Source organism: Ranitomeya variabilis, chromosome 3 (genome assembly GCF_051348905.1).
Source record: "Ranitomeya variabilis isolate aRanVar5 chromosome 3, aRanVar5.hap1, whole genome shotgun sequence".
In the NCBI taxonomy this organism is placed as follows: domain Eukaryota; kingdom Metazoa; phylum Chordata; class Amphibia; order Anura; family Dendrobatidae; genus Ranitomeya; species Ranitomeya variabilis.
This window is the reverse complement of record NC_135234.1, coordinates 251,658,538-251,673,076: the sequence shown is the minus strand read 5'-3', so window position 1 is coordinate 251,673,076 and position 14,539 is coordinate 251,658,538. Positions and strand designations below refer to the sequence as shown.

At 51.8% G+C, this 14,539-nt stretch overlaps 1 protein-coding gene across 1 annotated transcript in view; it reads right to left on the bottom strand.

The window, feature by feature from the left end:
- The window catches only part of CSRP1 (cysteine and glycine rich protein 1), a 178,309-nt gene that overhangs the window by 15,774 nt on the left and 147,996 nt on the right, over positions 1-14,539 (bottom strand). The window lies entirely within an intron of this gene.

Sequence of the window (14,539 nt, the reverse complement as noted above, 5' to 3'; positions counted from 1 at the left end):
AATGTACCTGCCACCTGGCTGATTAGCTCATTGATATGCTCAGTCAGGCCCAGTTACTATGCCAACGCCTGCGAACTGTACATGACCCTAGCAGGACAGTTTTGGCAGATAATATCAGCTCTTAAAGTGATAGCACAGCACAATTTCAAAGCACTATCTATAGTCTTATTATAATTATTGCCCCGCTCACCAAATCGGAACCCGCCCGCCAAATCGGACCCAGAGTGGCGCCGCCCGCCAAATCGGACCCAGAGTGGCGCCGCCCGCCAAATCGGACCCAGGGTGGCGCCGCCCGCCAACTCGGACCCAGGGTGGCGCCGCCCGCCAACTCGGACCCAGAGTGGCGCCGCCCGCCAAGTCGGACCCAGAGTGGCGCCGCCCGCCAAGTCGGACCCAGAGTGGCGCCGCCCGCCAAGTCGGACCCAGAGTGGCGCCGCCCGCCAAATCGGACCCAGAGTGGCGCCGCCCGCCAAATCGGACCCAGAGTGGCGCCGCCCGCCAAATCGGACCCAGAGTGGCGCCGCCCGCCAAATTGGACCCAGAGTGGCGCCGCCCGCCAAATCGGACATAGAGTGGCGCCGCCAGCCAAATTGGACCCAGAGTGGCGCCGCCCGCCAAATCGGACCCAGAGTGGCGCCGCCCGCCAAAATCGGACCCAGAGTGGCGCCGCCCGCCAAAATCGGACCCAGAGTGGCGCCGCCCGCCAAAATCAGACCCAGAGTGGCGCCGCCCGCCAAAATCGGACCCAGAGTGGCGCCGCCCGCCAAATCGGACCCAGAGTGGCGCCGCCCGCCAAATCGGACCCAGAGTGGCGCCGCCTTCCAAAATCGGACCCAGAGTGGCGCCGCCCGCCAAAATCGGACCCAGAGTGGCGCCGCCCGCCAAAATCGGACCCAGAGTGGCGCCGCCCGCCAAAATCGGACCCAGAGTGGCGCCGCCCGCCAAATCGGACCCAGAGTGGCGCCGCCCGCCAAATCGGACCCAGAGTGGCGCCGCCCGCCAAAATCGGACCCAGAGTGGCGCCGCCCGCCAAAATCGGACCCAGAGTGGCGCCGCCCGCCAAATCGGACCCAGAGTGGCGCCGCCCGCCAAATCGGACCCAGAGTGGCGCCGCCCACCAAAATCGGACCCAGAGTGGTGCCGCCCGCCAAATCGGACCCAGAGTGGCGCCGCCCGCCAAATCAGACCCAGAGTGGCGCCGCCCGCCAAAATCGGACCCAGAGTGGCGCCGCCCGCCAAAATCGGACCCAGAGTGGCGCCGCCCGCCAAATCTGACCCAGAGTGGCGCCGCCCGCCAAATCGGACCCAGAGTGGCGCCGCCCGCCAAATCGGACCCAGAGTGGCGCCGCCCGCCAAATCGGACCCAGAGTGGCGCCGCCCGCCAAATCGGACCCATAGTGGCGCCGCCCGCCAAATCGGACCCAGAGTAGCGCCGCCCGCCAAATCGGACCCAGAGTGGCGCCGCCCGCCAAATCGGACCCAGAGTGACCCGGGCCACCAACTCGGACCCAGAGTGACCCGGGCCACCAAATCGGACCCAGAGTGACCCGGGCCACCAAATCGGACCCAGAGTGACCCGGGCCACCAAATCGGACCCAGAGTGACCCGGCCCACCAAATCGGACCCAGAGTGACCCGGCCCACCAAATCGGACCCAGAGTGACCCGGCCCACCAAATCGGACCCAGAGTGACCCGGCCCACCAAATCGGACCCAGAGTGACCCGGCCCACCAAATCGGACCCAGAGTGACCCGGCCCACCAAATCGGACCCTGAGTGACCCGGCCCACCAAATCGGACCCAGAGTGACCCGGGCCACCAAATCGGACCCGGAGTGGCGCCGCCCGCCAAAATCGGACCCAGAGTGGCGCCGCCCGCCAAAATCAGACCCAGAGTGGCGCCGCCCGCCAAAATCGGACCCAGAGTGGCGCCGCCCGCCAAATCGGACCCAGAGTGGCGCCGCCCGCCAAATCGGACCCAGAGTGGCGCCGCCCGCCAAAATCGGACCCAGAGTGGCGCCGCCCGCCAAAATCGGACCCAGAGTGGCGCCGCCCGCCAAAATCGGACCCAGAGTGGCGCCGCCCGCCAAAATCGGACCCAGAGTGGCGCCGCCCGCCAAATCGGACCCAGAGTGGCGCCGCCCGCCAAATCGGACCCAGAGTGGCGCCGCCCGCCAAAATCGGACCCAGAGTGGCGCCGCCCGCCAAAATCGGACCCAGAGTGGCGCCGCCCGCCAAATCGGACCCAGAGTGGCGCCGCCCGCCAAATCGGACCCAGAGTGGCGCCGCCCACCAAAATCGGACCCAGAGTGGCGCCGCCCGCCAAATCGGACCCAGAGTGGCGCCGCCCGCCAAATCGGACCCAGAGTGGCGCCGCCCGCCAAAATCGGACCCAGAGTGGCGCCGCCCGCCAAAATCGGACCCAGAGTGGCGCCACCCGCCAAATCTGACCCAGAGTGGCGCCGCCCGCCAAATCGGACCCAGAGTGGCGCCGCCCGCCAAATCGGACCCAGAGTGGCGCCGCCCGCCAAATCGGACCCAGAGTGGCGCCGCCCGCCAAATCGGACCCAGAGTGGCGCCGCCCGCCAAATCGGACCCAGAGTGGCGCCGCCCGCCAAATCGGACCCAGAGTGGCGCCGCCCGCCAAATCGGACCCAGAGTGACCCGGGCCACCAACTCGGACCCAGAGTGACCCGGGCCACCAAATCGGACCCAGAGTGACCCGGGCCACCAAATCGGACCCAGAGTGACCCGGGCCACCAAATCGGACCCAGAGTGACCCGGCCCACCAAATCGGACCCAGAGTGACCCGGCCCACCAAATCGGACCCAGAGTGACCCGGCCCACCAAATCGGACCCAGAGTGACCCGGCCCACCAAATCGGACCCAGAGTGACCCGGCCCACCAAATCGGACCCAGAGTGACCCGGCCCACCAAATCGGACCCTGAGTGACCCGGCCCACCAAATCGGACCCAGAGTGACCCGGGCCACCAAATCGGACCCGGAGTGGCGCCGCCCGCCAAATCGGACCCAGAGTGGCGCCGCCCGCCAAAATCGGACCCAGAGTGGCGCCGCCCGCCAAAATCGGACCCAGAGTGGCGCCGCCCGCCAAATCGGACCCAGAGTGGCGCCGCCCGCCAAATCGGACCCAGAGTGGCGCCGCCCACCAAAATCGGACCCAGAGTGGCGCCGCCCGCCAAATCGGACCCAGAGTGGCGCCGCCCGCCAAATCGGACCCAGAGTGGCGCCGCCCGCCAAAATCGGACCCAGAGTGGCGCCGCCCGCCAAAATCGGACCCAGAGTGGCGCCGCCCGCCAAATCTGACCCAGAGTGGCGCCGCCCGCCAAATCGGACCCAGAGTGGCGCCGCCCGCCAAATCGGACCCAGAGTGGCGCCGCCCGCCAAATCGGACCCAGAGTGGCGCCGCCCGCCAAATCGGACCCAGAGTGGCGCCGCCCGCCAAATCGGACCCAGAGTGGCGCCGCCCGCCAAATCGGACCCAGAGTGACCCGGGCCACCAACTCGGACCCAGAGTGACCCGGGCCACCAAATCGGACCCAGAGTGACCCGGGCCACCAAATCGGACCCAGAGTGACCCGGGCCACCAAATCGGACCCAGAGTGACCCGGCCCACCAAATCGGACCCAGAGTGACCCGACCCACCAAATCGGACCCAGAGTGACCCGGCCCACCAAATCGGACCCAGAGTGACCCGGCCCACCAAATCGGACCCAGAGTGACCCGGCCCACCAAATCGGACCCAGAGTGACCCGGCCCACCAAATCGGACCCTGAGTGACCCGGCCCACCAAATCGGACCCAGAGTGACCCGGGCCACCAAATCGGACCCGGAGTGGCGCCGCCCGCCAAATCGGACCCGGAGTGGCGCCGCCCGCCAAATCGGACTCGGAGTGGCGCCGCCCGCCAAATCGGACCCGGAGTGGCGCCGCCTGCCAAATCGGACCCAGAGTGGCGCCGCCCGCCAAATCTGACCCGTAGTGGCGCCGCCCGCCAAATCTGACCCGGAGTGGCGCCGCCCGCCAAATCTGACCCGGAGTGGCGCCGCCCGCCAAATCGGACCCGGAGTGGCGCCGCCCGCCAGAGTTGCGCCGCCCGCCAAATCGGACCCGGAGTGGCGCCGCTCACCAAATCGGACCCGGAGTGGCGCCGCCCGCCAAATCGGACCCGGAGTGGCGCCGCCTGCCAAATCGGACCCAGAGTGGCGCCGCCCGCCAAATCTGACCCGTAGTGGCGCCGCCCGCCAAATCTGACCCGGAGTGGCGCCGCCCGCCAAATCTGACCCGGAGTGGCGCCGCCCGCCAAATCGGACCCGGAGTGGCGCCGCCCGCCAGAGTTGCGCCGCCCGCCAAATCGGACCCGGAGTGGCGCCGCTCACCAAATCGGACCCGGAGTGGCGCCGCCCGCCAAATCGGACCCGGAGTGGCGCCGCCCGCCCAATCGGACCCAGAGTGGCTACAACTACCAAAACAGCACCTGAGGGGCACCCAAGTGTGAAAGTCTTGCTGGGGCAACCCGGGCACCATTCCAAAGCACTATCTGTAGTTCCTTCAGGAAATACCCATCTAGTTCTTCTTATTATTATTCAGTCCGCACGTAATGCGGCCCGAACCGCTTCACTCACAGACTCCAGTGAGGTGTCATTTCGAAGCCAGCGTCCCCAAGAGGTGTGCTAAGTATTTTTCGTGTCGATCGGATTTGTAGTTTTGGCGCAATTGGCGTTTGAAAAATGTTTTCCCCTCATTACTCAATGCATTTCAATAGGGAAATTTTCCCATACATTTATAATGGGCCTGATTTCTGAGGCAATTTCTAAAAATAACTGCCAACTGCCATCTGGCTGATTAGCTCAGACCCAGTTACTATGCCAACACCTACGAACTCTAAATGACACCACCAAGACAGTTTTGCCAGATAATATCAGCTCTTAAAGTGACCCGCCCACCAAATCGGACCCGGAGCTGCGCAGCATACAGAGCAGAGCCCCGCAGTATACAGCGCAGAGCCGCGCAGTATACAGCGCAGAGCCCCGCAGTATACAGCGCAGAGCCCCGCAGTATACAGCGCAGAGCCCCGCATTATACAGCGCAGAGCCGCGCATTATACAGCGCAGAGCCACGCAGCATACAGCGCAGAGCCGCGCATTATACAGCGCAGAGCCGCGCAGCATACAGCGCAGAGCCACGCAGCATACAGCGCAGAGCCCCGCAGCATACAGCGCAGAGCCCCGCAGCATACAGCGCAGAGCCGCGCAGCATACAGCGCAGAGCCGCGCAGCATACAGCGCAGAGCCCCGCAGTATACAGCGCAGAGCTGCGCAGCATACAGCGCAGAGCCCCGCAGTATACAGCGCAGAGCCCCGCAGTATACAGCGCAGAGCCACGCAGTATACAGCGCAGAGCCGCGCAGTATACAGCGCAGAGCCGCGCAGTATACAACGCGGAGCCGCGCAGCATACAGCGCGGAGCCGCGCAGCATACAGCGGCGCCGCCCGCCAAATCGGACCCAGAGTGGCGCCGCCCTCCAAATCGGACCCAGAGTGACCCGGCCCTCCAAATCGGACCCAGAGTGACCCGGCCCACCAAATCGGACCCAGAGTGGCCTTAACCCTGAGGGGCTACAACTACCAAACCAGCGCCTGAGGGGCACCCAAGTGTGAAAGTCTTGCAGGGGCAGCCCGGGCACCATTCCAAAGCACTATCTGTAGTTCCTTCAGGAAATACCCATCTAGTATTATTATTATTATTGCTGTTAGTATTATAAAAGGGTCAGAGAGGCATTATTACTTCTAACTAAATAAAAAAGAACAGGCAGTCACTATTATTATCACTATCATCAGGAGCCCACAATGGGCACTATTATTATAAGGAGGACCGAGACACACTATTATCCCCTTCACCTCAGGGCCATTTTTCGTCTTTACATTCCTGTTTTTTCGCTCCCCTTTTTCTCAGAGCCATACGTTTTTTATTTTTCCATCAATATAGCCATATGAGGGCTTGTTTTTTGCGGGACGAGTTGGACTTTTGAACGACACTATTGGTTTTACCATATCATGTACTGGAAAACGGGAAAAAATGTCCAAGTGCCATGAAAAAAAAGTACAATTCCACAATTGTTTTGTTTTTTTACCATGTTCATCAAATGCTAAAATGTACCTGCCATTATGATTCCCCAGGTCATTACAAGTTTGTACATACCAAACATGTATAGGTTCTTTTTTATATAAGTGGTGAAAATAAAAATCCAAAATTAATTAATTAATTCATTAATTATTTTTATATATTGATAGATCGGGCGATTCTGTACTCAGCAATACCAAATATGTGTATTTTTTTAAATTATTGTTTTATTTTGAATGGGGCGAATAAAGGGTGATTTAAACTTTTTTTAAATTATTTTTTAATATTTTTTAAATTTTTTTTTTCTACTTTACACTTCCATTAATAGAAGAAGCTGCGATCATCTGATCACTTGTGGTACAGAGAAAGGGCTGCAGCTCTGCCCTGAGAAGCAGAAATGCTTACTTCCTACGAGCGCAGACCGCTGCTCATAGCTATCTGGCTATGACAACCTGAGTTCCTGCAGACCCTGGGTTGTCATGCCAACCCATCAGCGACCAGCAGACCCGTGACACGGGCCCCAATGGGCGGGATTAGTTACTCGCTTCAGACCAGATCGTACTAAATACCCTGTCAGAGATTGACAGCAGCATTTAACAGGTTAACAGCTGTAGGGGGATGGCGATTCCACCCGCGGCTGTTAGGGGCACATGTCAGCTGCTGAAATAAACGACATGTGCAGGAAAAGATGTGGGCTCAGCGCCAGAGCCCACATCAAAGGGGGAGACGAGACATGCACTATACATGTAAGGCGCATGTCGGGAAGGGGTTAAAAGGGAATCTGTCAATAGGATCATCTCTTCTAAGGTGTCTACATAAAAATGCAGGTCATAGAAAGTCGAATAAACTGATACCCTGATATCCGTGATTCAATTTGTTAATCCAGAGAAATCCACTTTTTTTTCTAAATATGTAAATGAGCTGTTAAGATCTATGGGCCGGACATAGATCTCCCTGAGAATCTGCCTCCAGAGAGTATTTTAAGTATCAGTGTGAGACATGTAATGACTGACAGTCTGCTCTCTCTAATCAGTCTTACACTGGTAACTGTTTCATTGAAAATAAGCTCTGAAGACAGATTCTCAGGGAGATCTATGTCCGGCCCATAGATCTTGACGGCTCATTTACATATTAAGAAAAATGTGGATTTCTCTGGATTAACACATTGAATCACAGATGTCAGAGTATCAGTTTATTCAACATTCCATGACCTACATGCCCATATAGATGGTTTAGGAGAGTGGATTCTCCTGTCAGATTACTTTTAACCCCTTAGTAACTGAATCAATTTTGACCTTACTGACCAGGACAGATTTTTTTAAATCAGACAACTGTCAGTGTATGTGGTAATAACTCTGGAACCCTTCAACAGATCCCACCGATTCTGAGATTGCTTTCTCGTGACATTGTACTTCACGATAGTGGCAAAATTTGTTCGAAATGACTGTTTATTTGTGAAAATATCGGAAACTTGGCGACAATTTCTCAAGTTTAAAGCTTTAAATTTCTATGCCCTTAAATCAGAACGTTATGTTACACAAAATAGTTAATAAATAGCATTTACCGCATGCTACTTTACATCAGCACAATTTTGGAAACATCATTTTTTTTGTTAGGAAGCCAGCGAGTTCTCATTTTTCTAACAAAATTTACAAAACCATTTTTTTTAGGAACCACCTCACATTTGAAATGGTTTTGGGGGCCTATATAACAGAAAATACCCCAAAGTGACACGATTCTTAAATCTTCACTCTTAGAGTGCTCAAAATCACATTCAAGAAGCTTATCAACTTGAGGTGCTTCACAGGAACTAAAGCAATGTGGAAGGAAAAAATTAACATTTAACTTTTTGTCACGAAAATATTATTTAGCCCCAAACGTGTTATTTTCAAAAAGGTAACAGAAGAAAATGGACTCTAAAATGTGTTGTGTAATTTCTCCTGAGTAGTTGATGCCTCATTTGTGGGAGAATACTACTGTTTGGGCGCACGGCAGGTTTCAGAAGGGAAGGAGCGCTTTTGACTTTAGGAACACAAAAATGGCTGGAATCGGGAACGGATATCACAGCGTGTTTTTGAGAGCTCATGCTGTGCCGAAACAGTGGAAACCCCCACAAATGACCCCATTAACGGATGTGCTTCACAGAAGTTTATAACGTAGAGCTTTGAAAATAAAAAAATCACATTTTACCCACAAAAATGTACTTTTAGCTCCAATTTTTTATTTACACAAGGGTAACAGGATAAAATGGACCCCAAAATTTGTTCTTCAATTTCTTCTGAGTACGTCGATACCTCATATGTGGTGGAAATCCACAGTTTGGGTGCACAGCAGGGCTTGGAAAGGAAGGAGTGACGTTTTGGAATGCAGACTTTGATGAAATTTATAACATTAGGTCGTCATATTAAAAATTTTCATTTTTTTCACAAAAATTTAGTTTTAGCCCCAAATTTGCAATTTTCACAATGGATAATAGGAGAAAACGGACTCCATAATTTGTAAGCCATATCTTGTCAAAAACTTCCGCTTGGGCACATGTCAGGGCTAGGAAAGTAAAGAGCGCTATTTGCCTGGGATAGATTGTGAATGCCATGTCGAATTTGAAGAGCCCCTGACATGCCAAAGCACACAGAATTTTAGAACATTGAGGTGGAAATGTGACATTTTAGGGTAATTTTTGTATTTGCTGCAAATTTGTCAGGTAGACAACGGTTAGATGCCCCTAAGGTGCCAAAACAGCAGGAAGCCCCCAAAATGACCCCATTATAGAAACTGCATCTCTCAGTGAATTCATCTAGGACTGCAGTGACTATTTTGTAACATCCACGCTATGCTTTTTTTCTGGAGAATTGCAAATCTGACAGTCTAGTACTGTGTCCCCATACAGTGTAGCGCCCCCATATATTATAGCGCCCCCATACATTGTACCCACCTTGTGCTTCTGGTGACACACACTACGTAAATTATTAGGTGCTCTCTCCCCACATGATAATGTCAAACATGTGGCCTTTTACTCTAGTTTAGGCACAGTTGGGATCAGAAGGGGCATTCGCATTTGGGAGCGCAGAATTCACTTGATTTTATTTGAGGGGACGGGACCATGTAACTTTTCCAGAGACATCGTTCTACCAGTAACGTCGGAACACCCTACAGTTCCAGTGACAGACCTACTTGGTGTTTGGAGGATGTCTGTGTTACATCTCTGTGTCTACTCAAGGCAAGTGTTCCCCTTGTTCGTCTATCCCAGCTGTCTTTAGTAGAAGTGGGGATTAACTATTGCACACCCCGTCCTTCCTGCTCGGCAATAGGTGCAGAACCTATATAGGGACGTTTAGGGCAGACAGTGACTTTAGATTTGCCTAGGGGTCTCCACTCCCCCCTTCCTTAGTGTTGGGCTCCCTTCCCCTCATCCCTTCATGTTGCTCTTAGTCTTTCCTACACTGTGCATTACAACTTACCTTAGGGGTTACCGTGGAAATCTCACAAAAATGTGACTCAAACGAAACCCCCAACGGAAACACCCACCATAATGTGGCAGATGGAGACACTTTCTACTCTGTTTGGCATCTGCGCTAATGGTATCCATCTTTTCAGCTGTGCACAGATCTGTGGTCGCCAACACTTGTATGCTAAAATGACTCCTAAAATGATGGGACACCACCAGAACAGAGACTAGTCCAAAGTCATTCCGTCTGCCTCATAATTGAGTAGTTATGTCTGGGGTTTCGTCTGAATTGCAGTTTTGGGGAATTTACACAGTAATCCCGAAGTAAGCGTTCAGCGGAGAGCGCAGGATAAATGTGAGCTGAGCTTTATTCCGATTTTTGGGAGGTAGAATGAATAAATAGTATTACAAGAATAGTCCTTATTTTTACGTTTGCGCGGCTCAGCATACAGAATAAGTGATTTATTCTTTGGGTTGCTGTGATTACAGATTTATATTTTTTTTTTAGGTTTTGCTGCTATCACATAGTAAAAATATAAAAAGTCGTTTTTTTTGTTGCCATATTCTGAGAAATGTAACCTTTTTGTTTTTGGTGAACAGAGCTGTATGAGGGCTTATTTTTTGCAAGATGAGTTGCAGATTTTGTTGGTTCCATTTTGGGGTACATAATATTTTTTTATCACTTCTTATTCAGACTTTTCAAACAGAGAATGAATAAAAACCAGCAATTCAGTTATTGCTTTTATTCTTATTTATTGCACCATTCACCGTGCCATAAAAATAATAAAAACAATTTGTTCGTCGGATCAGTACAATTACAGAGATACCAGATTTGTATTGGTTTTTTATGCTTTCTATTTTACAGACTGAAAACAATGTTTTAGCAAAATGAATTTCTTTTTGCATTGTCATATTCTTAGAGCTGTAACTTTTCTATTTTTTCTGCAGAATGAGCCATATGAGGGCTTGTATTTTGCAGGACCATTTGCAGTTTTCATTCATACAATTTATTTTACATATGACTTTTTGAACACTTTTTATTCACTTTTGTGTGAGTCGCTATGATGAAACTGACATTTTTGGGGTGGTTTTTATTTTATTTTTTTTACATCTTTCGCCAAACTGAATAAATAATGTGCCAGTTTTATAGAGCGGGATTTACCTGACGCGGCGATACAAATTATGTGTATTTTTTTTGTTTTATGCTGCATTTTTTTTTCACGTTTTTACACTTTTTCACTGTGGAACATGTATAATTTTTATTTTGATCACTGGTCTCATATACTGCTGTACTCATATACAGCAATGCAGGCAGGGCCGGACTGGCCATCTGGCAAATGCCAGAAGGGCCTGTCTAGTCATGGGCCGCCTTGTCTGCTACGTTGCTAACAGAATTGGGGTTCTCAAGATACCCATACTGTTAAAGGGAACCTGTCACCACGTTTTTGGAAGATGGGATAAAAATAGCGTTAAATAGGGGCAGAGGTGGGCATTACATTAGTGTGTTTGTTATGCGTTTATTACCCACCTAAGTTGCCGAAATACCTTTGCAAAGTCTCCGTTTTCGCCTGTCAATCAGGCTGGTCTGGTCAAAAGGGCGTGTTGTCTTCCCCCAGATTTTGCGTAGTTTTCCGTTGGTGGCGTAGTGGTGTGCGCATGCCCAAGGTCCCGAATCCTCTGCCAGGGGATTTAAAAGAGCGCGCTGTTCATTATTTCATTGGTGATCGGTGGGCGCGGCCATCTTCCTTTGGCCGCGCGTGCGCAGAAGCGGCGCTCTGCTGGCCGCGGCGCTCTGCTGGCCGCGGCGCTCTGCTGGCCGCGGCTTCAGGAAAATGGCCGCCGCGATATCCATCTGCGCACGCGCGGCATCCCGCGGCCATTTTCCTGAAGCCGCGGCCAGCAGAGCGCCGCGGCCAGCAGAGCGCCGCTTCTGCGCACGCGCGGCCAAAGGAGGATGGCCGCGCCCACCGATCACCAATGAAATAACGAACAGCGCGCTCTTTTAAATCCCCTGGCAGAGGATTCGGGACCTTGGGCATGCGCACACCACTACGCCACCAACGGAAAACTACGCAAAATCTGGGGGAAGACAACACGCCCTTTTGACCAGACCAGCCTGATTGACAGGCGAAAACGGAGACTTTGCAAAGGTATTTCGGCAACTTAGGTGGGTAATAAACGCATAACAAACACACTAATGTAATGCCCACCTCTGCCCCTATTTAACGCTATTTTTATCCCATCTTCCAAAAACGTGGTGACAGGTTCCCTTTAAGGCTGGAGTCACACATGGCGTAAGACAATACGCCACGTATTATACGTCCGTACTACGGCCGTAATACGGAGAAATGTTCCCAAAATAGTGATCCGTAGTCAGGGTGTGTCAGCGTATTTTGCGCATGGCATCCTCCGTATGTAATCCGTATGGCATCCGTACTGCGAGATTTTCGCGCAGGCTTGCAAAACCGACATCTAATGGATTTATGTGCTCAAATGTTCGGGAAAACATATATACAGTGTATATATATATATATATATATGTCATTGTGACACATATATATATATTCTGTATTTAGATTTCAATCAGCGCGATATCTGTGAACAGCCGGTAATTCAATTGCCGGCTTTTCATTTCTCCTGCACAAACCCGACAGGATATGAGACATGGTTTACATACAGTAAACCATCTCATATCCCCCTTTTTTTTGCATATTCCACACTACTAATGTTAGTAGTGTGTATGTGCAAAATTTCTGCGCTGTAGCTGCTAAAATAAAGGGTTAAATGGCGGAAAAAATTGGCGTGGGCTCCCGCGCAATTTTCTCCGCCAGAATGGTAAAGCCAGTGACTGAGGGCAGATATTAATAGCCAGGAGAGGGTCCATGGTTATTGGCCCCCCCGTGGCTAAAAACATCTGCCCCCAGCCACCCCAGAAAAGGCACATCTGGAAGATGCGCCTATTCTGGCACTTGGCCACTCTCTTCCCACTCCCTGTAGCGGTGGGATATGGGGTAATGAAGGGTTAATGCCACCTTGCTATTGAAAGGTGACATTAAGCCAGATTAATAATGGAGAGGCGTCAATTATGACACCTCTCCATTATTAATCCAATTGTAGGAAAGGGTTAAAAAACACACACACACACACATGATTGAAAAGTATTTTAATGAAATAAACACAGCGGTTGTTGTAATAATTTATTGTTCTCTCAAATCCATTTGCAGTCCCTCGCTTGGCAACATAATAAACGCACAAGATACATACCTTCTGATGTACTGTCAGGTCCAACGATGTAATCCATCTGAAGGGGTTAACTAATATTACAGGCAGGAGCCCTGCTAAATGCAGCTGTGCTCCGTGCCTGTAATCCCCGGCGAATGAATGAAATGTAGGTCATTGACCTACATTTCATTCATTCGCGGTGAGGCGCCCTCTGGTGGATGTTCTCATGAACTGCAGCCTGGGAACTTTTTCCCACGCTCCAGGTCATATGAGGACATCCACCAGGGGGCGCATCACCGCGAATGAATGAAATGTAGGTCAATGACCTACATTTCATTCATTCGCCGGGGATTACAGGCACGGAGCACAGCTGCATTTAGCAGGGCTCCTGCCTGTAATATTAGTTAACCCCTTCAGATGGATTACATCGTTGGACCTGACAGTACATCAGAAGGTATGTATCTTGTGCGTTTATTATGTTGCCAAGCGAGGGACTGCAAATGGATTTGAGAGAACAATAAATTATTACAACAACCGCTGTGTTTATTTCATTAAAATACTTTTCAATCATGTGTGTGTGTTTTTTAACCCTTTCCTACAATTGGATTAATAATGGATAGGTGTCATAATTGACGCCTCTCCATCATTAATCTGGCTTAATGTCACCTTCCAATAGCAAGGTGGCATTAACCCTTCATTACCCCATATCCCACCGCTACAGGGAGTGGGAAGAGAGTGGCCAAGTGCCAGAATAGGCGCATCTTCCAGATGTGCCTTTTCTGGGGTGGCTGGGGGCAGATGTTTGTAGCCACGGGGGGGCCAATAACCATGGACCCTCTCCTGGCTATTAATATCTGCCCTCAGTCACTGGCTTTACCGCTCTGGCGGAGAAAATTGCGCGGGAGCCCACGCCAATTTTTTCCGCCATTTAACCCTTTATTTCAGCAGCTACAGCGCTGAAATTTTGCACATACACACTACTAACATTAGTAGTGTGGAATATGCAAAAAAAAAGGGGATATGAGATGGTTTACTGTATGTAAACCACGTCTCATATCCTGTCGGGTTTGTGCAGGAGAAATGAAAAGCCGGCAATTGAATTACCGACTTTTCACTAACAGCGCTGCGTATTTCTCGCAAGTCACACTGCTGGTCCGTGTGGAATCCGTATTTTTCTCGCCCCCATAGACTTTCATTGGCGTATTATTTGCGCAATACGCTGACAAACGCAGCATGCTGCGATTTTGTACGGCCGTAGAAAGCCGTATAATACTGAACCGTAATATACGGCTGATAGGAGCAGCCCCATTGAGAAGCATTGTGCCGTATGTAATGCGAGTTTTACGTACGTAGTTTTTGCGCTCTTACGTACGTAAAACACGCATGTGTGACCCCAGCCTTAGAGTTGTGATGGAGCACAAAGTCGCTGACTCCGCCACTTACCCCAGCAGGACACGGGAATCATTAGAAATATTGGTCTTGTAGTAAATCTTCCTTTCCTCCATCCAGGGTAATATTAGTAATATATCCCGTCTGGTTCATGGGGACGGGGACAACATGGGCCTGAGTGATTTCAAATGCCAGGACTGAATTTCAGCCCCAGTCCATACCTGAATGCAAGAGAGCAGTCAGTGAGTCATTATGGCTGGATCTCACAGGCCACCTTACCTTGGGGTCATCACACGGACCTTGGGGTTCCAGCACGGTGGCTCAGTGGTTAGCACTGAAGCCTTGC